Consider the following 27,220-nt stretch of genomic DNA (forward strand, 5'->3'; position numbering starts at 1 on the left):
TATGGCCTAAGTACGTTACTTCTGTTTTAAAGAATTGGCATTTTTCCGGATTGAGTTTCAAATTGTATTGTCTCAATCGTTCAAACACTTTAGTCAGATTTTTAATGTGATGATTTGTAGAACATCCAATAACTACAATATCATCGATATAAACAAATGCACATTCTGGCGTCAATCCTGCCATGGCAATAGTCATCATGCGCTGAAAACTGTTTGGGCTTATATTCAAGCCAAACGGTAAGCGCGTGAAGGCGTAGTGCCCGGACGACGTAGAAAACGCAGTGTATTTCTTAGATTCTGGGTCCAACGGGATTTGGTGGAATCCTGCCATCAGGTCCAAGGTGCTAAAATATTTAGCCCTTCCTAACTGATCCAAAATTGTGTCGATTCTTGGAAGTGGAAATCTGTCGGCTAAAATTTTCTTGTTTAGCTGTCTGAAATCCACGACCATCCTCCATTTTTTATCATCAGTGTTCGATTTTTTGGGCACCAATAAAATTGGTGAGTTATAAGCCGATACTGAATGTTCGATTATTTTGTTTTCCAGTAATTTATTCACTTGACCTTCAATTTCGGAATTTTGTGCGTGTATACTCCTATAATTTGGAATATATACGGGCACATTGTCCGACAATTCGATGTTTTGAGTGTAGAAGTTATTTGTGGTCAAATAATCTTCTCCCAACGCAAAAATGTCATTATATTCTTCTATCAATGTCTCAAAATGTTTACTAGCGTATGTTGGTATTTCAGTAAAGTCAATTTTTTGTTTTATTTCATCCGATCTCTGTTTAATTTCGGTATTTTTATTTATATTAGCTATAATGAAATCATTCAATGGTTTAACTATGGGTTTAAAATTAAGAATAAGAACTGGTTTATCCGTAGTATTAATAAATTTAACATATGTCGTTTTCGGAGATACTAAAGTGTTCCCACAAAAAATTCCGTTCTGAATTTCCTGTGCACACACTAAAGCATCGTCTTCAAGTTTTAAATTTGGGATACGGCGAATAACTTCGCATCTTTCCGGAAGCAGTATTCCTTCATTAAGATTATCTTCAATTGGAATATTAACTTCTATATTATTAAACGTAAAATTTAAAATCCAATATTCATAGTTAATGCTACACTTATATTGTGATAAAAAATCTCTTCCCAATATTCCTTCAGTGCATATTGGGAAATCGTTATTGACCAATTGAAATCTATGATTCAATTTTAATACATTCTGAAATTTCAATGTAGTAATCGTTGAAGCTACAGTTTCCAATTTTTCACCGGATATACCAGAAATTATACATTTATTAGTTCTATCTACTATTTGATTATTAACTACCTTACCTATTTTGAAAATTGAAATGTCAGCCCCTGAGTCAATCATGAAAGTACACGTTGAATTGGCCATTTCAACGTATGCCTTCACAAAATTTGATGCAGTTGCATTTATTGTGAAAAGCTTCGGAGTTGACCTAAAAAATTTTGCTGTGGTGGTTGTTGCTGCTGCTGAAATTGGAATGGAGGTTGTTGGCACTGGTTCCAATTTTGCACATTCTGCGCATTTTGTGGTACTGGTGCCATACCATTTCCAGTTTCTGCAGTTGCGTAAAATATGCGTGGTTGCATGAATCCACGTCCATATCCTCTTTGCGATCCCCTACCACGTTGATTTTGAAAATTTCTTTGATTGTCGTATTGCTGGAAATTTCCTCTGCCGCGACGATTGAAAAAACCGCCACGGTTACTGAAATTATTTTGAGCATAAAAATTTCTATTCCCACGGTTTTGATTTCTACCGCGTCCCCGTTGTAAATGGCCACGACGGGTATACATTATTTGCGAGTTTTGATTCGCAGATGATGCTCCCTCGTTTTCAATCACCTTTTCTATCGCATCAGTTAAAGACGAAAATTGTCCCGCTTTTAGCAAGAGCTTGGTTTCACTGGACCTAACTCCGGTGCAAAGTGCTTTTACTCCCTGTTTAACAGCCATTTTGCAGGCCGTTTCAGTGGGAATATTTTCCGATATGTATGCTTTTTCCAACAGGAACACTAAGTTTTCGACTTCGTTGGTAAATTTATTGATATCACCAATCTGCTTCGTTTCTTGTAGTTTTGCTACAAAAACATCAGGAGATTTTTTCATTCCACAACATGTCTTAAGCTTATTTATTATTTCTTCAGTGTTTTGTGGTCTGTCTCCGACAGCTGCTCGAGCTTTCCCGGTTAGTCGAGTTTTAATAAATCTGATTACCGTCTCTTTCGCTGCTGATTTTTGTGCAGCTGTTGCATCAGCGAATTCCGATTCCACGCTGTCTGCAAACAGCGCAACAGAATCAATAAATTGATTCAACCCTTCCGGGTTTCCCTCATAGGTTTGGACGATAGCTGTTCCCAGCTTAATGTCCACCTTCGGGGTAGCCATTTTATTTTTCTTAAACAATTGGTTAAATGCTATTATTATTTTTACTAACGTCGTAAATTTTAATAACTGTTTTGCGGAATCAAGTTTGGAATTAATCAATACTTGAATACCGCCGAATAAATCTCTGGCCTCTAACACAATTTCCCTCTGCTCGTGATGTTCATAATCATCGAGCAGATATAAAATTGTGTTATAGACCTGTCTGGCATATTCTCTTTTGGCGAGTAAAGTATTCCTCAGGTATTTTCTGTTAGGACTCTTTTTTAGATTTATGTATATAGTTTTCAATTCGTTTAACAAACTTCGTTCCTCACTTTTCAATTTCTTCAGCATTGGCGAGGTGGAAAAATTTGGCACTTATTTAAGAAAATGAAACAAATGAAGGTACTTACATTGAATTCTTCATTTAATTTATCTTTTTCACTGATATGTGTTAATTAATCTATAATTCATATATAAGTGTTCATTGCACCACCGTCGCTCCGTTTCGCCGATGTTCATGTAGTAAAATTCTAGCAGCGTATGGAATGCGGCTCTCTGCGATTCATTCAAAAGATTGTTGCGAAGATATTCCAAGCATTTGTCACTCCGTTTCGCCGATGTTCACACGGGGCCGTCCCGCCTGTCGCCTGCTTCGTGGTTCTCGTATCCGTTTCGATTAGTGGCTTCAAGTCGGATTCTTTACAGCCGTTGTGCACTGAGTGGATATTTTCGGAACCCAGTGCTGGTGATGAAGGACAGACATAGTGGTGTAATTTGGTGCACGGGCGCGTTCTCGCGGCTTCGTCGGCAGACTGTATGCTGCTGGAAGACTGCTTCCACTTCCATATACAATTCAGGAGCACTGGCGCCCCACAGTTCATTAGGCAGCTCTTTCCCCTGTTCGCCACTCAGGACATTGTTCACTTAACACTTCAACATTAAAGAGGGATCCAGTAATACCACTTGAAAGTCAAGAAAAGCTAACATGTAGCGCATTGTCGCTACAGTCCACTGTCCAACACTAAATTCACTGAATTTTCATGAGGAAATCACATCCTCCCGCCAGCGACACTTCGAGGCACGGTGCAAAACAGCAGAACCGTCTCGCCCGCAGAACACTCTCACTCTAATAGTGAGGCTGCCACAGTCGCCATCTAACATTTTACTACTTAAATTGGGACTTTCTCTATTAGGCAGCAGACTACTCAACTCTAGGTTCGAATAACTAATGATTTATTGTTCTGATTTCATATCAGCGAGACCCATAGAGAACGCTCGGGCATCGATGTGGAGGGTCGATGCCATTGCTGACACAGCGTGTCAATTGCGCGTGGATGTTTAATTTACCAGTCGGCGCAATTTGACACCATGATAAAATAATCAACCGTAGCAACAATGTTGCATCGGTTGGCGACTTACAGTGTCGCTCAAAAGTGTTCACCACATAGGCCTAACATCAACAATCGAGCTGTGTCCCGCATCGGTCCAGTACTGATGGCAACAGCAAACATCATGAGCAGAAAGTTTCAGGCATGTTCTCTCTTTCTGCTGATGCTGCTGCTCAGTCAGATTTCTCATTTTGTTCGACGCTCAGATCGGTAAACATATATGTTTTTAGTGTTTTAAGTGTGGTCACATCAGATCAACATCAACCAACATGACTTCATGCGGCAAGGAAGGCAAAGGAGGATCGAAGCGTATCGCAAGGTTCTACATGACAATATCCAGTGTATCAAACTCGCTATTCGCCGTTTAGCTCGACGTGATGGTGTCAACGAAAACCACCAAAATAAAAACAGAAATACGTAGCAGCGGCTCCGAAAAAGCTACCACTGCCAAAAAACAACAGAAGTGATTTGTTGTTTTTGTTGCTCCATAAAGTTTTACGCGAGTAAATATGTCGGAATATATGTTCACGCAATATGAGCGCCAATCTCGTAAACGTGCCTCGGAGCTGAAACAACTTTCTATCACTAATACCGAAAGCTCGATTGTAACACTGGTTAAATGAACAAAAAATACCCAACAACCAAACCAAACGGCCCTTTTCAGGGCCATCAGATCATTATCAAAGAGTTTAACAATATATTTTTTCAAACATCCAAAATCAGCATGCGACAGATAGCCTAACGTAATCCTACGTCAACTATGCGGTCGTGTCTCGGACACAACCTTCTGTGACTTTTTTCATCCGAACGTTGTTCAATTCCTCGGTCCAGGAAATGTACTTCGTAGCGAATTCGAAGCGAATCAATTTATGGCGTTCCGTCAAGTTGGGGTTTCCGAGCCTTTTACGCCACTCCATGTTCTCACTACTGGGAAAAACTTTGAACGTGACGTGTAGTAACCGGAAGCTTTATATTCACACGGATTTGACATGCTGTTCTTTTCTGGTTCATTGCAATTCTACGAATTCTCCGTATATCAGTCGCCGAGAGCTTACTTTTATTTCCCCGTTTCTCAACGCGGTCATCTTTGTCACCATTTATCAAGAAATTTCTAACAGCCGTGCCCGATGAATCTTTCGATCAATTTCTCCATTAGAGAGGCCTGCATCTTTGTAGGCTTTGATTTTCACCTTTTCCTCGAACGTAAGATGCTTTGATCGACCCATGATGTCTAAATGACATAGGAAAACTTTGATCTCACTACCAAACCCACTTTGAGCACAACTTCGACTATTTTGAAAACCATAACAAACACCTGTCAAATTAGGACCAGGTGAATTTATGAAGGGAGGGGTGTTATTTATATTTCGCACTGATTTTTTAGAAATGTTGGAATTAAAAGTAAACAGTCCACAGGTTTACCATCATAATGTTGGAAAAAGATGATAAACAGGACAAAAGTTAGCTGTGATGCAAAATCAGATTTGAATGAAATCACCAAAAAAGGCAGTGGTAATATTTTTATTTCGCTCAGTGTAGTTTACTTCCAGTTCAAATCAGTGAACCGGAAGTTGTTAATTTTGATTCCAAACCTATATTGAGACAATTCCGAAAAACTCATTTTGTAGTATTACACATTTCCGACTAACATATGGTTCGGTTTAGTTAACCAGAGGTCCCCCGTTTGAATTCCAAAACAACCTCTGAGATCAAATCAACTTCCTCTGTTTGAACCGATTCTAAAAATATGCCTATTGTAGGATCTCACGGCCATTTTGAGTTGACTTCCGGTTTTCATCAGCCAACTGGAAGTCGTCATATTGGATTGCAAAAAGACCTCCGCGATTCATACTAAACTTCCGCTGATCGAAACTATTTTAAAAATACCTATGTGGGATTTCAGAAATTTCCGAAAAATATCTGTTTTGTTTGGCTCACCGGAAGTAGCCGTTCTCGATTCCAAAATAACCTCAATGATCGCCGATTTGAACCGATTCCGAAAATACTATCGTTGTGAGTTCTCATGATCATTTTCGGTTGACTTTTGGTTCATTTCGCTGATCGTAAATCGGCATTTCGAACTCCAAAATGACCTCAGAACGATATTGCGCTGGTCAATACGACATTAACTAAAACATCGATTTTGTGGGGTCTCTTGATTTTCGATCCAGTTTGGCTAACCGGAAGTCCTTACCTTGGATTCCGAAATGACCTCAGACTATTACCACCATATTGCATGACATCTGCTGGTCGAGCCGGTTCCAAAATCAGTCATGTTGTAATGGTTCCAAAATCAGTCAAGTATTCATGAAAAATAGAGTAATGCGGGGCAAAGGTGCGCACTTAACTGTTGTCGTCCAATAACTTTTGAAATAAAAGCAAATAAAATTCCGTTTGCTTACCAAATTGTAACTATATATATTACCTTCGAAACGTAGTACAAGCATTTCTCGAGTTGTGTTTGTAGTTGGACAAATACCTATTTTAATACAAAAGAACAAATGCGCACCTTTGCCCCTTATTGAATTGAACTTCTGAGATAACTCCCACCCACAATTGATGGGCCTGATTACGAACGTCACTTCACGGTGAAAACGGAATAAAATGCATACAAATTTCATACGATTCATTTCGTTTTCAACGTGAAGTGATGTTCGTGATCAGGCCCAATATATTAATATAAATTCATTTCGAACACTCAAGTTCCAACAGAAATTATGTACGGAATCTATACTCGCGGTATATAATTTCTTTTTTGACATATAAACCTGATGTAGACTAAGACGCATTAATCCTGATACTGACTGTTTAAATCCGTAGCTCCGTTCTTGAGTTAAATCGTGAGGAACGGACACCAAATCATTTTTATTTATATAGATCAAGTTTATAAATACATAGTTACCTTCACTTGATTTATTGAACTCATTGTTGAAAAGAAATAAAAAATAAATCCATATTAAAAGAAAACAATATTGATTTGAAGTTCATTGTGAAAACATAAACATAAACGAAACATAACCATTATTGAATTGAATGCATGGTGAAAATAAAAACATTTTCCATTTGAAATTCATTTTGAATTATTTTGAAGCAATTGTTTATTTTTATTCCTCATCTTGGATTTCGGTTCTGAGGATTCCGATGCTTTGCCTTGGAGCGCTGTTGCTTCGTTGCGCTGTTGGGGGGTTTGAAGAGACAGACGATGGTTCCACATGAAGCTAGAAGCTCAATCTCTTCCTGCTAGTTTTGCAACTTTTTGGAATTCATGCTGGAGGTTGTTGGCTTCCGAAAAACTGAACGCCATGCGCCGTAAATCTTTGATAGTCATACCATATAAAGCTTTGTCCTGTGGCCTGCAGATCCTCAGACTGCTCACTCGTAAATACCTATCTGAACCGCCCTAGGTGCTCGCTGACACATTCCATCAGAATTAGAAATTTCAATAAAAGAAGATTCAAATCATAAATCACTTTTTGATATGAGCCTCTTCCTCAGAGCTGATTCAGAAATACCGAGGTCTGCCGCAATCCGACACTTCGAGACTCCCTCCCGAAGCCTCTGTCGGGTCATTTGAGCATTGCTGGAGTACATTTCTTGAAATCAGTTTTCTTCTTATGGGTCTCGTTAAAAATTTTGTTGAAAACATTTTATAATTTTTTTTCAGAGCACGCTAGTGTAGGCTTTTACCCCACAAGCAATTTTTGAACTAATCGAATTTTTAAAAAACCTCTTAAACTTTTTCATAAAAACGAATACGCACTATCATCTACTATAGAATGAAGGTTTCCTTGACAGTGTAGTTTCGAACTTTCCAGTTATTTTAGGTAAGTAAATCGTCATCTCCAAAACCGAAAGAATAGATCAGAATATCGCAAAACTCTTTTTACCTCATAACTTTTTGCCACTTTCATGAAATGTATCTTTTTTTATGTATGTGAGCTGCTGGTGTTTTTTTTTATAGAGGTGAGGAACGCTCTACCAGCCTTACCTGGGAAGGGTTAACCCAGACGTCGAGTGGGGATCGCACGCACAAAAACCAAGCCCTCTACTCGTTGCCTCATTCCCCCTGGGACCACATCTAGGCGACTACTTCAGGGGGCGGCTGTGCTCATGCACTTCTCGAGTTTACAACGCTGAATAGCGTTGATCCTTCCCTTTTTCTCAATATTTTTTTTCTCCATTTCTTTCCACTGCGCTTATGTCCATTCACCCGATGAGACGTGAACCGATTAGGAATTGCCCTCCAACTTGACGCGCAACCCGTCACAGCCACCCTCGTGGGGTTTCTCACCTGTCGAGACGTGAACCGATTAGGAAGCGTCCTCCAACTTGACGCGCGCCCCGTCACAGCCACCCTCGCAGGATTTCTCCTCCCAACGGAGCGCCGATTAGGTAGTGCCCTCCAACCTGACGCGCACTCCGTCACAGCAACTCTCGTGGGGTACCATCGGTTGCAACAGCCGTCAACGTTGTTCGCCTTGCAGTCAGGCGTTGTCAGCATGTTGATCGACTCTCCACTTCCGCTGCAGCTCCGACATGATTTGGGTGATTGCACTGCTCACGGTATTCCAGATCCTCTCGTCGCGACACATCTCCTCCACAAAATTCCCGACATGAAGTGAGGGCAGCCCCTCGCACCTTACGGTAAACCTGGGACAGACAAAAACGACGTGCTCCGGTGTTTCCTCCACATCTCCACACTCCGGACAGTGGGGTGAAACTGCTTGCCCGAAGCGATGTAGATATTGCCTCGCCACCACGTTGATGGCCTTTGAAGCCTTCCCACATGCATAGTCGACGTGCTGGTTGAAATTTAGACGGTCGTCGATCATGACTCCGAGGTATTTCACTGCCCGCTTCGAAACGATGGTATGTCCTCCGACCGATACCTCTGCCCGCAGCACTGCCTTACGATTGCTCACTAACAGCACCTCGGTTTTGTGATGTGCCATCTGGAGCTTTACGCTGTCCATCCAACTACCGATCATGTCTACAGCCTCAGTCGCCAACATTTCCTCACTTCTGGAGCGTTTCGCCGAGTACAGTTATTACGATGTCGTCCGCGAATCCCACGATCTCCACACCTCTGGGTAGTTTCAGCGTTAGTACACCGTCGTACATCGTGTTCCAAAGCGTAGGACCTAGGATGGAACCTCCCGCCGAGATGTTCTTCTGTATCTGTCCCCTGTCTGTGTTGTAAACTAGGATCCTATTCTGGAAATAGCTCCCCAGTATCCTGATCAGGTAGCCAGGGACCTTCAGTCTGTGTAGCGATGGCCTCCCAGCTGACACTATTGAAGGCATTCTTCACGTCAATCAAAATCACCGCGCAGTAACGATCACCTTTTCGTTTTTGTTCAAGCGAGACCTGAGCTTTCTCGATAACTGTCCGAATAGCGTTCACTGTCGACTTTCCTTTCCGGAACCCGAACTCAACAGTCGTGATCTCGTCCAGATACCGGTACTCGATGGTTGACTCCTGAGAGAGAGCTCTCATTTTCGCCTCCTCCCCTAACGACTTTTCAATGAGTTGTTTGAAAGCAGAGCTCTTAACCGCTGGATCTTTTTTAAGCTCGAAGAGCATCTCGCCTTTCTGCGTGCGTCTAGTTTTCACGACTTTCTCGCCCAATGTCTGCAACTCCGGATCGTCTCTCACTTTCCGAAGGATAGCTGCGTACGATACCCCTGCCGATACTTCAACGATCAGAGCATCGCCCTTGGTTCGCTCCACTCGAGGTCCCAGTTTCTTCTTTTCTTGTTCCACTTTTTTCTTCTTTTCATTCTGTTTTTTGCGTTTTTCTGCCTGGCTATCGACAGTACGTCATTCCTTGCTTTCACCTTCTTTCGCGTTACCCAGATCATTCTTGGCATTTTTCAGCTCTTCTTCTTCTCCTGGGGTGTCCCTCCTTCTCTTGTCCGATTGTGTGTTCAGAGGACCCTTCGGCGTCTCAAGTATCTCGACGGGTTTCTCCTTCGCCTCGAGCAGAGCCTTTTCAGCACCCTCTGCTCTCATCTGCAGCTCCTTATGCTCGCGTTCAGCAACCATGACGGCTGATCTGATGCTCGTCACCAGCTGTTTTATTTTTAAGTAGACATTGTTTTTTTCCTTCACGAACTCGTAAAGTTCGTTGACCTTTTTCCTAACGTCCGTGATGCTGAACCTCCCAAGTTGCCCTGCTTGGGATGCGCTTGAGGTCAGCGTAAACAACTGGCTCTGTACGGAGCCAAGATCTCCTTGAAATGCTTGAGCAGCAAACACTTCTTGTGGTTTTGTGTTGCTTGTACTCGTTGTGGCTACTCGAGTGACAGGTGACCTCAGCATTCGTCCACTTCTCGCGAACACATTCTCCTCTCCATCGTTTGTTGGTGTGTTATTGCTACTATTCATATTTTTCTGGGTCCAACTCCGGGCCGCTATCTCCGCTCGTTGTACATAGTTGTACTATCGGGATCCCATGGTTATCTATGCAAGCAGTGTGCCCATGCAGGGGTTGACGCGGTCCTTGATGGGGACCGTGTTCAGAGCCAGATCAGCGCAAGTCAGGAATGTGACATCTGACGCCTAGTACCTAGTGCCTGAGCCTAGACGAGCATCGAACGTACCCGAAGACTTGCCAAGTTATTATCGGGACGGGGGCAATCGCACTATTAGCCCAAACGCCATTTCAGGACGGTGTCACCCTTCCTTACTCAGGGAACAGGATAGCACGACTGTCAGCCTTTTGCGACGAATGTAAATCATTTCCTGATCATGTCCGTTTTCCGTATCGTACCAGTATGTCGTAATCAGGATCTTACTGGCGTCGATCCTGATGTGCCGGGCACTCCCTGCTGCTGGTGTTATAATGTATCAAACGACTACACTGTTGTCGAATTTTTATGCTCGTGTTGCGGTGTAGGTGATCTGGCGTAGTGGTAACATCCATACCTCTCACGCAGAGATCATGAGTTCAATTCTCACTCCCGACATTTATCCAAAAATGGAAGTAAAAAGTGACGAACCAGCCGAAATGTGTTGAAAGTCACTATAATAGAGAAAAAAAATCGATGTTGCGGAGTCACATACACATCTGACTGATTTCTGGTGCAGTTCAGGCGACCGGAAGTCGCAATTGACGTTAGAGAACAGCAATTGTCATCTGCTCGTCTACCCGATTGCAAAAATAGTCATATTGAGGGGTTATGGTTGAACACATCGTGTCTTATCTTGGTTTTAAGCAAAACCATGAAAACCATGTGAAAAATGTCACAGAATCTATATTCTAGATTGGTTGAAAAGCTGTAAAATAGCTTTTTATTTTTTTTTTATTTTTCATTTTCGCTTCGCCAACTTTTCAAACAAGTCTAGTGATTCGTAATTCCATTTTCGAGATGGCGTTTCTTCAAGTGGTTAAGTGTCCATGTTACTGGATCATACCACTTTTCGGACTGAATCCTGAGTTCGCTCATTTTCTATGTTGATTATATGAACGTGGTTGGCGTCGTCATTAACAATTTAAAGTTCCAATTTCCGAAACATGCACAATAAGAATGGATTGCTACACCCATGTTCCACTGTGTTCTCTGAGCAATTTCCCCGGTTCAGGTCACTCACGAGGAGCAACTATGAAGTTTACAGTCTACCCAATCTCAAGCTCAAGCTCTCAGGTTCACCAAGCGTCTAAGAATGTATTTTTAATTGTAATATCAGCAGAAAAATCTTTCTCAGCTCAAACTAGCGCGGTTGACTGAAAATGAAAGTTGGTGTTAAAAGTTAGCACGCGTTAGTGAATCCTCAAATTACGTGACGCAATATGTTGCTTCACAAATCATACAAAATAAGGAGCGGAAACTAATGTTTAGTGAGTGTAGCATTTTACAGTCCTGCAGAAAACCGATAAAATTTAAACACGTATGCCATAACCCGAGTTGTAGATCGTTGTTCCGAAAAAAAAGACAATTTTAAAATAAAACGACTTCGAACTGTTTGCCCACTTCCCGCTGGCTGTTGTAAATGACCCGCTTTGAACCGCAGATTCTTTTTGCCGCCACTTTTACTAGTTTTCTTTTAAAAGAGTTATAAAAATCCGGTCGTTCAGCGCACAAATTCTATATATATAAAGTGAACTGCTAGGATATATATAAAAGCACCGACCAAAAGGTAAAGAGCGAAAATACTAAATGAAATTTAACCACGGAATGCAAGACGCCGCTGTCGGCCCCAAAGGATCGGAGCAACGAAATGGTTATGGTGTTGGGAAGAAAAAAGTACGGGGAAATTTAGTTCACACGAGGTCCATATAACGAGAGCCCATCGCCTGGACGAGTTGTTGCTAGCGACATGGTTTGCGTGCTAGGGCTTCGGTTGCTGTCAATTTTCCTCTACTTTTATCTTTAATGAAAGGAGAGGCGTTACAGCATATATATCCAATATCGCACGTTATGTGGAGGGAAAATGTCAGACTCAGATTCTGCTCTGATAAGGCGAAGCTGAGGTGTTGGTAAACTCGTTTATTTCGTTTAAATTTTGTACATGCTAACAAGCCGTTTGAGTGTGGGTTTATGTCTATCACTATTACTTTTATTCTCATTAGAATTTTTCTCCGGGAGAAATGCAACGCAATCAAGTTTGCTGTTCTTAAATCGATCGATATAACTAAAACATAATTCATTTGATTAGAATGTCACACCGAAGTCGATACGCTCTGGATTAATATTATACATGTCATGTTGGCGATTTGTCACAGATACGATACACTAATTTGATTTTCTAGCATGTTTGTTTTGAATTATAAACCTATCATTACCCACAGGTGTTGTACACAACGTAAGCAAATAGTTTTCTATCGTTGTGTTCCGTAAAAGCAAATCAGCGATTTATCATGCACATTCACTGCAAAACGCCATAGGGGCTAACGTTGGTCGTAATTTTTACCTTTTCCTCCGAATTTCGCATTTTACTCGAATTGTTTGCCACAAATCAAATTAACTTGTTGGAAGTTTGATGTGGCACCTGAATCCTCTCGTGTGGTGTTTGTTTAATTGTAGTACCCGAGCCAACGGATAATGCATTGATTTGGGGTCGACAGTTGCCGTGAAATGTTTTACTTTAACATTCCTCTCTAAGCATTGTATTATCTTCATCATTTTAACTGACACTTACTTCGAAATCGCAGTTCCGCGTTGATTTCATTTTTGAATTTTAAGATAGGTTCAAATCGAAAGATTTGTTCTAACGGGTGACCAAAACAGCTCTTCATATTAATGCCGGTAGTTCGTGCATGGGAATGCGCTTGGGATCCTGTTTCATTTTTTACGTGATTCTTTGTGTGTAATCCAAAACACGGTCAGAGAGCTGTCAAAAATTAACTGAACATTCAAAATGTCCAAACTTTTCGGCAGAAGTAAGAGCCATGAGTACCAACACAACGCCATACAAAAATCGAATATCGAATGTACGTAACCCGCGTAAAGTCAAAACTTTTTTACCGCGATACTTTTTGAACAAACCTAGTGTGTCTTGTTATTATGATTCTCATTTCTGACTTTCAAACCAATTAGACGAGCAAATCTCACGAGTAATGTAAATTTTCGAATGATACCCGAGTTTCAGGAGAGTCAGTTGAGACGTTTTCGACAAGGATAAAATGGTGCGGTTTAACAACAGAACGAAACATTGCTATTGGGCATTAATAATGTGTTTATCGCAAACAAAACTTTTTTTCATCGAAAAGTTTTTTTTTTAAATTCGCTCTTGGATTCTCAACAGAGGATGGTAAAGTAAACAAAAAAAAACACATCTTTATCACATTCCCACAGAGACTAATCGTTCGTCCGTAAACGACAATATTACCATTCCCACGACATAGAGGTTGTGTAGCGGGGACTTCCGTTCACCTGTCTGACGACCGTTGTCTATGCAATCCGATCTAATCTGGGGCGAACAAAAAAAAAAGTGTAATGGAACTTGAACTATTGCAGGTAAATTCACATGGAATTTAAATTTATAGAACCAAACTCAGTTTGGGAACGACGATATTGGAAATAGAGCAGCCGCTTCGCCCCATAGGTAAACAAATCGACAAAAATGTGGGCGAAAGAGAGAGTCTATTTCGGAAGTGTAACTTTTTTCTGCTTGCACACTTACTTTTTCTCGCCCGGAAAGATTGGATTTCGAGGTTACACTCTGGGGAGCACATGTATAATGTATCTTGTTTCGTTCGCAACCATTGTCGGGCTGTCCTGGGACTTCTGGCGTGAATCCGTTTGGTCCGGGTTTCCGTTAATATTACCAGTCGAGTTTTAAAGGCTCTTCCAGTGCTTCTCGTTCATGTAAATTGAAGCGAGTCTTTCCAAAGATTATTATCCACTACCGGAACGATTAAAAATCAAAAAAATCATTTCACATATGCGTAATGCAAATTCCAGGTGTCGATAGAACACAAGAAGCTGATGTGAAGTGGCTTCGTTACAGGTGCAGAACATTTATACATTTACCACGACGCACTCCGTTAGCTTGAGCCAAAGGGGAATATTTTCATTTGAATACTTCAAAGGAAATCTTCGAGCGACTTTTATTTATTCATTTGCTTGGCAGAAAAAAAACCGTCTACCGTTTTTAATCATTTGCGTTTGTTTCGTAGTGCTGCTCGGTTTAATCACATCCAGTTTTCCATCTACAGGTGCAAAATCTGCGACATTTTAATTGAAATTGTTTTAACTGTACCGAGGCGGGAAAAAATTAGAATCATGCGAGGAAACACGGTATGAATAGTACTAAAACACGCTCCTGTAAACCCCTTAGGTTGATGTTATTGTAAAAAATCGACGAACGTTAACATTTAACGAGCATATTTTTGTACACAAAATGTTTTACGCTTATGGTGAGTTGATATTTTCTGCTTGTTACATATGCACTTTATTACAAATTTTAATTGAAATTTGTTGTACATTGCTTGAAAAACGCCAACATTATAAATAGTTGAGAAAATGAACAACAGGGGGAACGTAAATGAGTTTCGCTAATTGAAAGTAAGACACATTTGTTTAGGGTATATACGACGTACTAAATCTGTAAATTGGTACTTCAGAGCTGGTGAGTTGGAGGCTGGAATGCCAGGTTTGAAGTAGAGATGTGCCATCCGCTCATGAGCTGTTCATTCGAATCGCTTCATCATAGTGAGCGGATTCGGATCGGCTCGCAATCAAAAAAACGCAGCTCATCAGCTCATTACGGAGCTGGAGCTGATGAGCTGTTGAGCTGATGAGCTGCTAAGCTGATGAGCTGTTGAGCTGTTGAGCTGATGAGCTATTGAGCTGTTGAGCTGATGAGCTGCTGAGCTTATGAGCTGTTGAGCTGTTGAGCTGATGAGCTATTGAGCTGTTGAGTTGAAGAGCTGTTGAGCTGTTGAGCTGTTGAGCTGCTGAGCTGTTGAGCTGTTGAGCTGCATAACTGTGGAGCGCAAAAGCTACAGTGTGAATTGCGAGACGCGAAAGGATTTTTCGTCTCCCGCGCTTCATGGCATGACGTCAGTTTGTTTTCGTGTATCTCTCTTCGTACTTTAGCTTTAGCAGAGATGCCAGATAGGAAAAAAGGTTTTTGTTTTGAAGATATTCAATCGTTCGTTACCTCATTAAATTTTTCTTATATGGCCAAACAAAATAATACACATTATTATATGCTTGTAAATAAATTTAATATATTACATTGTTATTTAAACATTACTATGGAAACACATACATTTATTTCCGCGTGCTGAATCAAAACAATTCAGAAAACCACCCGGCATAAATGTTGATGATTGATACTGGTCCTTTTGTTACCTTTGTGATCGCGAATAATTATTTCTCGTTGCACCTATTAGTGGTTTTTTTTTATAACCTCGGATGCAAAAAAAAAATCTCGATGGTTTTTTTTTTCAAAAAACGTTGTCTCGGCCAATATTCCTGGAGGCATTCTATTTGGCTACTGCTGGTTTTTCTGTTGTTTAAGTTCAGTATATCCTAAGCATCTTCTATGTTGGATTTCAGCATTCAGTATTTGTTGTATATTATATTATTAGAATTCATATCAGTTTTAGTTTTTGTACAATTACGAATTAAATTCGTTTATTTTTTGCTTTCCGTCTATTAAAAAAAATGCACACTATGCAATGTCCCATGGTGATTACGTTTCATATGCAATTGTGTGGACAACTGCAAAATTCAACTGAGCTGAAGAGCTGTTCCAAATGAGCATGTCACTTGTATGAGCTGAACGGCTCTGAGCCGCTCACCATGATGAGCTGATTTGCCCATCTCTAGTTTGAAGACATGTCTTCATTGTGAAGACCTTTGACTTACTGTGAAGATATTTGATTTTGTGAAGACATTTTGAAGACATTATGAAATTTGTGAAGATATTTCATAGCGTACGTGGGTTTTTGAGGGATATTATTTTCTTGAAATTCTAACTATCGGCCGAAACTATCGTCAAAAGAAGTAGGGCTTTTGTCTCAGTGTCATTCGCTCGCTTTTTTATCAGTGTCACTTGTTTACTTTTCTTCTTAGTAATGAATGGAGACTTTTGTCTTGTGGTTATTCACTTACTTTTTTTTAACTCTTTTCCAAGCAGAAAACTACAAGCATATAGAATAAATTCAACAACAAAGCGACTTTCACTTCATATTCTGAAAAACTTCGAGGTCTGAATACTTATTGTCTCTAGAAGACATTTTTATTTGTATTTTGATTATTTTGGGCTTATAATATAGAATATATAACTAGATTAACCAAGATTTTTCAGACGAACACTTCACAAATCGAAGGTTTTCCGGTCACATACCGTTTCAATAATTAGTTTCCTGGATATGGTTTGTGTTATCACAATTCCGTTTTTGTGGAAGAACTGGGGATTCACTCAATCAACGGTTTATCAAACTAATTATCATTTCTAAACTCATAAAATTTGGTTCGCAGTTGCGCAATATGTTCTTTGTTCATATTTATTGAAATTAACTTTAAAACCCCTAGGAAAGTTTAATGAAATGCGCTATAGACGGATTTCGCGTCAACTCGTCTATGGGTTTGGCATGACCCTCTGAGAGCTTAATGAAACTTTCTGTGCGTGAAGACCTTACCTAATTAAGCAACTTGGCATACTTTCCCGAAAATTTATCTAGACTAACATATGGAAAGGGCTAAATATTTTTGATCATTTTTTTTATGAAATTGTTTTACTCGAAAATGGTAAGTTCTACAAAAAAGTGATTCATGGAAAAGTTTTAGGAAAATAATTGAATTTTCAGAAAAAATACAGAATTTTTTTTTTAAATCCTACACTAAAAAAATTGATTTGAAAAACTAAAAGTCGATTTTTTCAAAATGGTCATTTCAGATTTTGATAAAATGGTAGATAAATGGTAGATAAATATTACCCCTACAACTCTTCCATACATCGCAACTTGTGCTGAAATATGCAAAACAATTTTTCTAACAAAAAATTTTTCAAGATTTTTTTTCGCAAATTTTAAATTTTTTTTGTGTGTACAGTTATAGAAAAAATCAATAACACCCTTGAATGCTAAAGTACAGCTTTCAGCTTGTATTTGTAGTCAAATACAATATGTTTCAATTCAGAGAGCAACGACAGCTCTCAAACAATAGCCATCTGCCAAAAATCTCTTGATCGGTCGGTCAGGTATCGAAAAGTTGTTGTAGATTAAGGTATCTATTAAGAGTCACTGTAAGTCACTGTAGATATGATAATAAGAAAAGGATTGTTTAGATTGCTAAAGAATGAATAAAATGGCTCTGCATTTGTTTGAAAATTACCAGTCGTGACCGGCAGCAAATGTAAAGTGGCGGAAAAGAAATATCATTATTTTGTTTCTTCGTAATCATCAGAAATCTACAAAGAAAAGTGTGAAATTATTTAGCAACATGAGCTTGATCTCCAGGATTTGCAAAGATTGCAAATGCAGTGCTGGTATTACCAACCCCAAGTGTAACCATAATAAATTACGTCGGTTAAACATCAACAGTAATAGAGAAAATACGTTTACTGGGATATACCCATCAGTTGGATGCGTGACAATGCGAATTCGGGAATCTTGTATGGCAGTGATTTGGCACAATAAGTGTGTTCCAAAAAAAAAATATAGATGAGGATAACACTAACCTAAATTCATCAAGCTCCATCAAATGGTCTGTGTATTTATACGGTTACTCGTCGATGGTTGAGGATTTCGAAGACTTTGCTTGGACAATACCACTTTTGAAATATAACATTGAAAGATAAGTAAGTTATATTGAGTTGTACAGCTAATGTTACAACGTAAAATCAATATATGATAGGTACGGTAGTGTTGGCAAGTGCATCAGCATTGGCACCATTCTCATATAAGTACAATGGTATCAGTTTTGGCACTACTCCATTTATACTAAGCCAAAACTAATGCATTTTCTAACTATTGCCAATACTACCACACATATGTGTTATCGAACCCCAGACCATTTTATGGAGCTTCAATATAAAATATGTACAAGTTGCAATGTATAGAAGAGATGTAGGGCCCATATTTATATTAGGCTGTCAAAAAAGTCCTGCGGTATTTCCGCGAGGTGTCGTTGTAAGCGCGTAGTTCTAGTTGTATTCATTATATCGAGTCATACTATAGCTTGTTGGAAAGGTATTTTTATAATATAGTCATTGACAGTGTTTTGTTTGGTTAAGTCGTTCGTGAGTTATAGTGTCGCAAATGTGTAGCAAAATGAAGAGAAAATCCGACCATTATACAGTACTACTATGACAAAGGCAAAAATGCATCTCAAGCTGCCAATAAAATTTGTGCAGTTTATGGACCCGATACAGTTTCCATTTCCACCGCACAACGATGGTTTCAACATTTTCGTTCTGGTGTAGAGGTCGTCGAAGATGCGCCACGCTCCGGAAGGCCTGTAGTCGAAAATTGCGACAAAATCGCTGAATTAGCCGAGAAAGACCGGCATAGTAGCAGCCGTAGCATCGGCCAAGAGCTGGGGATAAGTCATCAAACCGTTATTAACCATTTGAAGAAGCTTGGATTCACAAAGAAGCTCGATGTATGGGTACACGTTGACGCAAAAAACATCTTTGACCGTATAGACGCATGTGAATCGCTGCTGAATCGCAACTAAATCGACTCGTTTCTGAAGCGGATGGTGACTGGCGATGAAAAGTGGGGTTGTCGTAACAACGTGAAGCGCAAACGGTCGTGGTTGAAGCCCGCTGAAGAGGCTCAGACGGTGGCCAAGCCCTCATTAACGGCCAGGAAGGTTCTGCTGTGTGTATGGTGGGATTGTCAAGGAATAATCTATTATGAGCTGCTTCCCTATGGCCAAACGCTCAATTCGGACCTGTACTGCCAACAACTGGACCGCTTGAAGGTAGCACTCGTGAAGAAGAGGCCATCTTTGATAAACAGAGGCCGCATTGTCTTCCATCAGGACAACGCCAGGCCACACACTTCTTTGGTGACGCGCCAGAAGCTTGCTGAGGCTTGCTGTGGTTTTGCTGTGTGTTTGGTGGGATTGGAAGGGAATCATCCACTATGAGCTGCTCAACTATGGCCAGATCCTCAACTCGGTTCTCTACTATGAGCAGCTTGACCGTTTGAAGCAGGCGATTGACCAGAAGCGGCCAGAAATGATCAATAGGAATGGTGTTGTTTTCCACCAGGACAACGCTCGGCCTCACTCATCTTTGATGACTCGCCAGAAGCTACGGGAGCTCGGATGGGATTTCCTATTGCACCCACCGTATAGTCCGGACCTGGCTCCAAGTGATTATCATCTCTTCCGGTCCATGCAAAACGCTCTTGGTGATACTAAGTTGGCCTCAGCAGAGGCTTGCGAAAACTGGCTGTCTGAGTTTTTTGCAAACAGAGAGGGGGAGTTTTATTAGGGGGGATAATGAAGTTGCCTTCTGAATGGCAACAAGTTTGCGAACAAAACGGCGCATATTTGACTTTAATTGGATAATTTTAAGTATGTTAAATAAAGCGTCAAATTTCGATCAGAAATACGACATTTCTTTTTCCCCAACACTATATAACTCCTTCATCCTCATTGCCTTGAGAAAGGCATTCGATCCCTTGCTCTCCAGCTCGCCCCGCAACGATGTTGTTCAGTCGATTTCCTCACGAAGAAAGAAAGTTTATATTCTAGGTAAATATTCCCCTTCGTTCCTCTTATTTTCCTTTGTTCACGGAGACTTTACATCTTACGATTTCCACTTCGTTGTTCGTCGATAAGTTGCTCATTATTGACAGCTCTGTTCCGGAAAGCACACAAATGGACAGAACAAATGTATGTGGAAATGGGAATGCTTCCAATTTTCATCAATTTAAACCATATACAGACTATGGGATTGTAACGTATAGCATATCAAACAAATATTAGGGAATTTCTGATTCGTTTGGTATGTAAATTGCCAAAATCCGTTCGCGGCAAAAATAGTTATTAACGTTAACTTTATTTCATAAAAACGTGACCTGTTTCATGATTTGGCACCCTTAATGAAAGACGTAGTTCTACGTCAAAATTGTGTTAGTCCTGAATTTTCTTGATAAAACAAAGAAAAATTGTTTTTTTTTCAATTCTTCCCGATATTGTTGCCCACTACACCTACACACACCAAGATTAAAATATGTACGTAAAATATTCTAATACCTGAAAGCTGAAGGCTTGAAAATGATGTACATCCCATCGATATGCGCTGGTCCAACAAACTCCGACCCCGTACGAGTGTACTATGTACAAATCCCTAATTCGACCGGTTGTTCTCTATGGTCACGAAGCATGGATGATGCTTGAAGAGGACTCACAAGGGCTTGGTGTTTTCGAACGCCAAAGTGCTCAGAACAATTCACGGTGGTGTACAGGAAAACGGAGTATGGAGAAGGAGAATGAATGCCGGACAGCAGCCCTACAAAGATGGTGTCCGCATCGAATCCGGTAGGACCAAGAAGGAGAGGAACCCAGCGAGCGAGGTGGTTGATCCAGATGGAACAGGACAAAATCGGTGCAGTCGGGAGTTGGAGAAGTGCAGCCATGGATCGGGTTTATTGGCGAAAATTTGTGAATAAGATCTAATCTCTCAATGGGATGTAGAATCATAGTAAATAAAAAAATCGCAATTCGAAAAACATTTTTGAAATATCCAATAACTTCTGTACGAGAATAATTTGAAGAAAAAAAAATGTTTAAAATTTTTTTTATGGACATGTTTTGTAGAAAAACTTCAGCTTTCAGGAAAACATATTTTAAAAAAAATAAAAATCTCGCTAACGTATAAAATACAATCAATAATTGCGAAAGGGGGTCTTCGTAGCCACATTGGTTGCGCGTTCGCTTACTAAGCGATCGATCGTAAGTTCGAAACTCATGGCCTTCAATTGACCATATTTGTGTTGTTATAGAATAATACGTCTACACAACAACCATCATGCAAGCTTTGCTATTGCGCTCTGCCCTGCTTGCAACAAGAAAAAAAGCATCGGGCTGTTGTGCTATTAATAACACAACAATGATCATATCAACTGTTTCCGCTGTCCAATCTGTTGAACGTTGTAAGAACAGAAGGAATACTCCTATGCCCAAAAATAATTTACAATTTACAGAAACCATAAACATGTAACATGTACACGATTAAAACTCGGCTCTGTTAAAGCTAAAATGCTGATAAGCCTAAATAAATAATGGGATAAAGTGTAATATTTTTTCCTAATAAGAATAGCTCATTGGCTTCAATTTATTGTTTCGATCATCTGAATCGTTCCAGTAGTTCAAAAGACATGAATTTTTGGGACAAAAAGATTTTTCGGACCACCCTTAAAATAAAAATGGCCACCCTAATGTAAAAATAAAAAATGCGTGTCTAATATTTAGCGAAAGGGAATAAAACTACCAATTTTCACAAATATCTGGTTTATATTGTTATAGTTAATATAAACAAAAAAAACATTGATGCTTCCAGTTTTCCAGTTTATTTTCGAATATTTCCAGCTATTTCAAAAATTTGGATGACATATCTGATCCTACGTTGAAATTTTCATTAGTCACTAATTTTATTACCTCAGTGAAACAACAGAAGCAGAATCAACCCCTGTACAATGCATTCAGCGAGAGACGTTGGAGCACGAGCTTATGGCACTCAGAAATTGAAATTTAGCCCGCGGAACCTCCGTTGGCCAAAACTTGTATTTACACGATTGCTGTTAACATGATCACGAGAAATTATTACAATTATTACGCTTATTACAATTATGCTACTTGTTGCTAGGAACCTGATCCAGATTACGAAGTGGAAGTCAGTCTCAATTGAAAAACCTTGTCATTAACATTCCCTTTCTATCCCAGTAGAGAAGAAATCTCTTGAAATTCAGAAATACGGTTATTGACGTAGAACTACGTCTTTCAGGAAGGGTGCCAAATCAGAAAACAGGACACGTTTTTATGAAATAAAGTTAACGTTAATAACTATTTTCACTGTGAATGAATTCTCATTATTTGTATACCAATCGAATTGGAACTTCTCTAAGATTTGTTTGATATGCTATACATTACAATTCGCTAATCTCTAAACGGTTTAAATCCATGAAAACTGGTAGAACTTCCTTTTTTCCCACACATTTGTTCTACCGATTTGTGTGCTAACCCTACCCGTATTTCAAATGCTTATAACTCGAACATTTCTCAACAGATCGGAAAGATGTTTGCATCAATTGATAGGAAATATATTTTCGTCTATCACAATTAATACAATATTATTTTTCATGAGTTATCTAAACGTCCTAACTGTCAAGTTTTGATTGGCCCGATTTACGGTTTCCCCAACAAAGACTTCAAAATGGATGTACCTGTGGAAATCCACTTTGCAAATGTACATGCAAGTCGGGGGTATTTTTGTTCCCACCAATATGTGTTTCTCTAACACGGACTTTAAAATCAGTGTGCTGGGGACTCCACTTTGTCAAAACATGTAAGTCGGGGGTATTTTTTTCCCACGGAGTTGTGTATCCCTAACACGGACTTCAAAATTAATGTGCGTGGAGAATCCGCTTTGCGAATACATGCAAGTTGGGTTTTTTTTTGTGTTGAGTACTTTTGTACTAGCTTGTTGTTGTGCAGACCGGAATATGTTTCCCAGAAACGTACTTTTAAACTGAGAAGCTTGCGAAAATTTTTCAGAAACTAGAAGTGAATGAACTTTCGCGATTCGAGAACTACGTAAACATGAGATGTGCAATAATTTCAGAGGGAAATGTAAAATACAATAATCGTTTGACAATTCTTCCGTTCACATATTTTGGTAGTCCTGGGCATCATATCAAACGTAAAAGTACATTCATCAAATCGATTTGTAACGGAAAACATAATCTATTACAAAAATTTCGATGCATTTTAATTAATATTCGAAGTGGTAAACAAATGGATTGCATAATATAATTGCGTAGTTCTACGTCGAAAATATGCTGTCGTGTCCTAGATACAACCTCTTGAAATTTTTCAACGTAGAACTACATCTAACCTTTCAATATAGGGGCCCTTTAAAATATATCGGAGTGAAGAAGTGTTCAGTTCTTGAACGCTAATACCTCCTCAATTAATAAATGGATTTTGGTTCCAAATACACATATTGAAAGGAAATATCCTCAGCAATTGTTTATATGCTACACATTACGGTTTTTCAGCTCATATAAAGTTCAAATTGATGAAAAATTGGAAGAAAGAATTCCCTACTTTCCCATACATTTTGTCTGCGCTCCCGCAGCAAACTACTAATCATTACAAGCCACCACGGGTACGGGCGAAACGTATGGAGAAGATGAGATGAGAGATGACAAAAATGAGACGCTATCTTGAAATTGATGAATTCATGATCTTGAAAATCCAAGATGGCGACCGCTACAAAATGGCGGATTACATATTTTCTCAATTATTTTGTGCTCCCGTGGCCGAGTGGTTAGCGTCATAACTAACATGCCGGGTGTTCGGGTTCGATTCCCGTTCTGGTCGGGGGAATTTTTCGTCAAAGAAATTTCCTCCGACTTGCACTGTGATCACGCGTATTCTAGAGCTTGCCACTCAGAAGGCGTGTTATTTGGCATAGAAATCTCAACTAAGTACTAATAAAAATGACGCAAGTAATACTACGTTGAGACGGTGAAGTTCCTCTAGGAACGTTAGTGCCATTGAAGAAGAAGATATTTTCTCAAAGCCCCATCAATATGGGTATCAAATGAAAGGGATTGGCTAGTAGAACACAGTTATTTATGAAAAACGCAAATCCAAAATGGCCGCCACCACAAAATGGCGGATGACATTTATATATGGGTATCAAATGAAGGACTTGACTAGTAGAACACAGTTATTCATGAGGAGTGCAAAGCCCAATTATATCACGATACCAGACGGTAAATTCCTATTACGATATGCTTGCCATCAAGTGTGTGTTCGTTGCCGGCTGAACAATAACCCCTACAACATTTGCACGACAAATTTTGATTTTTTCGTATTTGAATCTAAACGTTTAAGTGTTTACTGAGTGCTGAAGTTTTATTTTACCCATTGATTTTTTTCTGTAATTTTGTACATGGAAAGTTGGCCATTTTGGGATCTGTGCTCCATTATATTCGAATAATGGATACCCCTTGTTGTAGTTCTACGTCTCTCCGGTTATGTCCCCGACATTACCCACCCGTCTTTTTTCTGGATGGCATATCTTTAAGTACAACTATCTTGCTAGGCCACGAATAAAGCTCTGATCCAGTAGTTGCATTCCACCGAACGAATTTACTTTCGTAAATTCCGTGACTTTTTCAGGATGCATCGGTATTCCGACAACGGCATGAGGGTTCTCTTTACTCCAAACGCGACCGATTTTGTTTATTGACTTACTTCCGATGGAAGATTATGTTAATCGTAAAATGGACGAGGAGCGCGAGCAGTTTCTCGGACTGAACCATAGTTTCTGTCAACAATCTGCACAATTTGCAGGTCAGGTGTCAGTCTATTCATGATAAAATGGCTAAACAAACTGAACGTAAAAGAAGTGGAAATGGCGCTCATGTCAAAAAGTGTTACCAACTATACCGCCACAAAAAATAAAATATCCATTATTTACATACACGTAGAAGCGGAGCCGGTCTATTCCAAAAGATCAGGCATTCTATTTCCATTTTGACGTCGACTATCTCACATCAGAAGACTACCTGAACTATCAAGATTGAAAATTAAAATACATACTTTACCATTTTGCGCGCGATGAAAAATGCAAATGTTGAACATCATGCAAAATATTCTCCCCCGTCCTCCGATAAATTCACGTGGACGAATTTGTTAGTGCTGACAGGGAGTCAAGACCCTCCCCCAACCAAGGTGTACTTTTCGCCATTACCTTCCGTGTTTTGTTCACCGGATTTTGAACAGTTTTATTTATAATTGAAATTTTCCCAGCATTTCCGAGAAGCACCTTATCAGTTTGAATTAATTTTCTCTTCCTCTTGTGGACGTTCCGACATCACCACTAATGAATCCGCCGCTATTTCGCTACTTATTGCCGTGGCCCATGCCGTCGATGACGCCTCCGACGACATCCTATATACCACTGTCGACATCTTCGCTGCCAGTGACCTGCCGGGCGTAATTTATTAAAACTTTATACATTCTCATTATTCAATTTAAGTGTCTTCATGAATTGAATTAGCATAAATCATCCAAATTTACATAAACGCTTTGCAGTTCCGGCGGCAGATCATATCCTTACTTCCGACAGCAGCCATCGCTTGTATCTTTTGTGGAATCTAGCGCTGTTAGTGAGAACTCTTCGTTTGCGGTGCCAACGGAGGAGAGTGACATACCGTTTATCCTACAACAGTGTAAATCACTTCATCAATCAATGATTTAACATGCACTCGTTGTCGTTCCTCACCAAACAACAGCGAAAATCATGCCTCAGTCACATTAGTAATTATCAAGGGAGCGCGATGAACGTGGGGAGATAAATACTTGCTCGACTTCCACCAACACCTCGAACAGGCTAATGAATGTATCAATTACAGGATAATATTTTATTCAAACACTTGCTCTCATTCTCCAAACCTAAGTGAGCCAATCGGAGAAGGGGAGGGGAAGCCGTGGCATGGTCTTCATTTTTTACTTACGCTTCTACCGTGTCTATCAGATGCTTTTATATCTTCTTTCACTCCATAGTAACCATTTCCAATGTTTCTTAGCCCTGCGATTGTTACTCCATTATCAGATATCGTATTCCTGATAACACGTGATTACTCTGTCTACTCTCTCGAGCGGCGGCATGCGGCCTGTGACTAAATAAATATCACTTATGGAACGGACACAAAACATATCCTTTTTAGAAGGTTGTTTTGGTTCGTTTGCCTCTTCTCATAATCACGAAACTCAATCAACACAGGTTCTCCCTCTCTCTCTCTCAAAGGAGTACACAACAAAACGTTTACGCTCGTATTCACATACTCCTCCTTAACGAGTGGCCGTAGCACTGACTTGATTAGATCCAAACAATATCGTTTTGTTTCCATTGAGTCGAAAGGATCGTTCAAGTTCGTAGCAACAACGAATGGTCCCCAAACACGATAACGTTGGGTTCATTCTTCCCCTCCAGGGGTGGCCGTTCGCAGCTCAAATGCCATGCGCGCCATCAATGTCGACAGTGTTCATTCCTCGTCAGAACCATTGATCGTCCGGCAGACGGAATCAGGATGACATGGAAACGCGTTAACATAAATGCATAGTGCTGGTGTTGAAATGTTCCATGTAGTATAGTGAGAGCAGTTTCGTTAACAGTTAACAGTTAACAGTTTCATATCATCCTATCATCCTGTGTATATTCCTATCTAAATAGAAATGTGATGAAGTGACCTTCATTCTGTTGATCAAATTTTGAATGAAAAAAAAACGCTTAATATCATATTTATATTATAGAAAGGTGAATATTTATTTATTAAAATACGGATCAACTGGCTGGAACTAGAGCTTCTATGATGTTTAAATGCTGTTTTCACAAAGAAACAATATATTCAACAGAAAAGCTATTGTACTGATTATCAAAGAAATGCACGTGAGATCCGAAATCGAATAAAAAACTGCGATGTTTAAACTCACGGCATTTTTGTAAGAGAAAACTGGAATAATAAAACTGTGAGACAGCAAGTTCCGCCGGTGTATGTTAAAATTCAACTCGAATGCTCAAAGAATTTTCTTTGGCATTTTTTTCGGGTTGAGCCTCAGATCTACCTGAAGCATTGCATTCGATGATCAAAATAATTAGACCATTAGCTGGAAGAAAATTCATAAAGAACTTTACCCGTCAATTTAAAACAGACAAACACCATGTAATGAGCATTTGCACAAAACATGACAAGTTATAAGTGCCGACGATGAAAAAA

General features: G+C 39.7%; 1 long non-coding RNA gene across 1 annotated transcript in view; it reads right to left on the reverse strand.

Moving 5' to 3' along the window:
• Positions 1-26,301, reverse strand: part of LOC129776361 (uncharacterized) — a 52,559-nt gene extending 26,258 nt beyond the window's left edge. Inside the window, exon 1 of the long non-coding RNA XR_008743097.1 lies at positions 25,958-26,301. This is a non-coding gene — a long non-coding RNA (uncharacterized LOC129776361). The remainder of the gene's footprint in view (positions 1-25,957) is intronic.
• Positions 26,302-27,220: the final 919 nt, after the last annotated feature.

The sequence above is a fragment of the Toxorhynchites rutilus genome, chromosome 3, assembly GCF_029784135.1.
Source record: "Toxorhynchites rutilus septentrionalis strain SRP chromosome 3, ASM2978413v1, whole genome shotgun sequence".
NCBI classification, from domain to species: domain Eukaryota; kingdom Metazoa; phylum Arthropoda; class Insecta; order Diptera; family Culicidae; genus Toxorhynchites; species Toxorhynchites rutilus.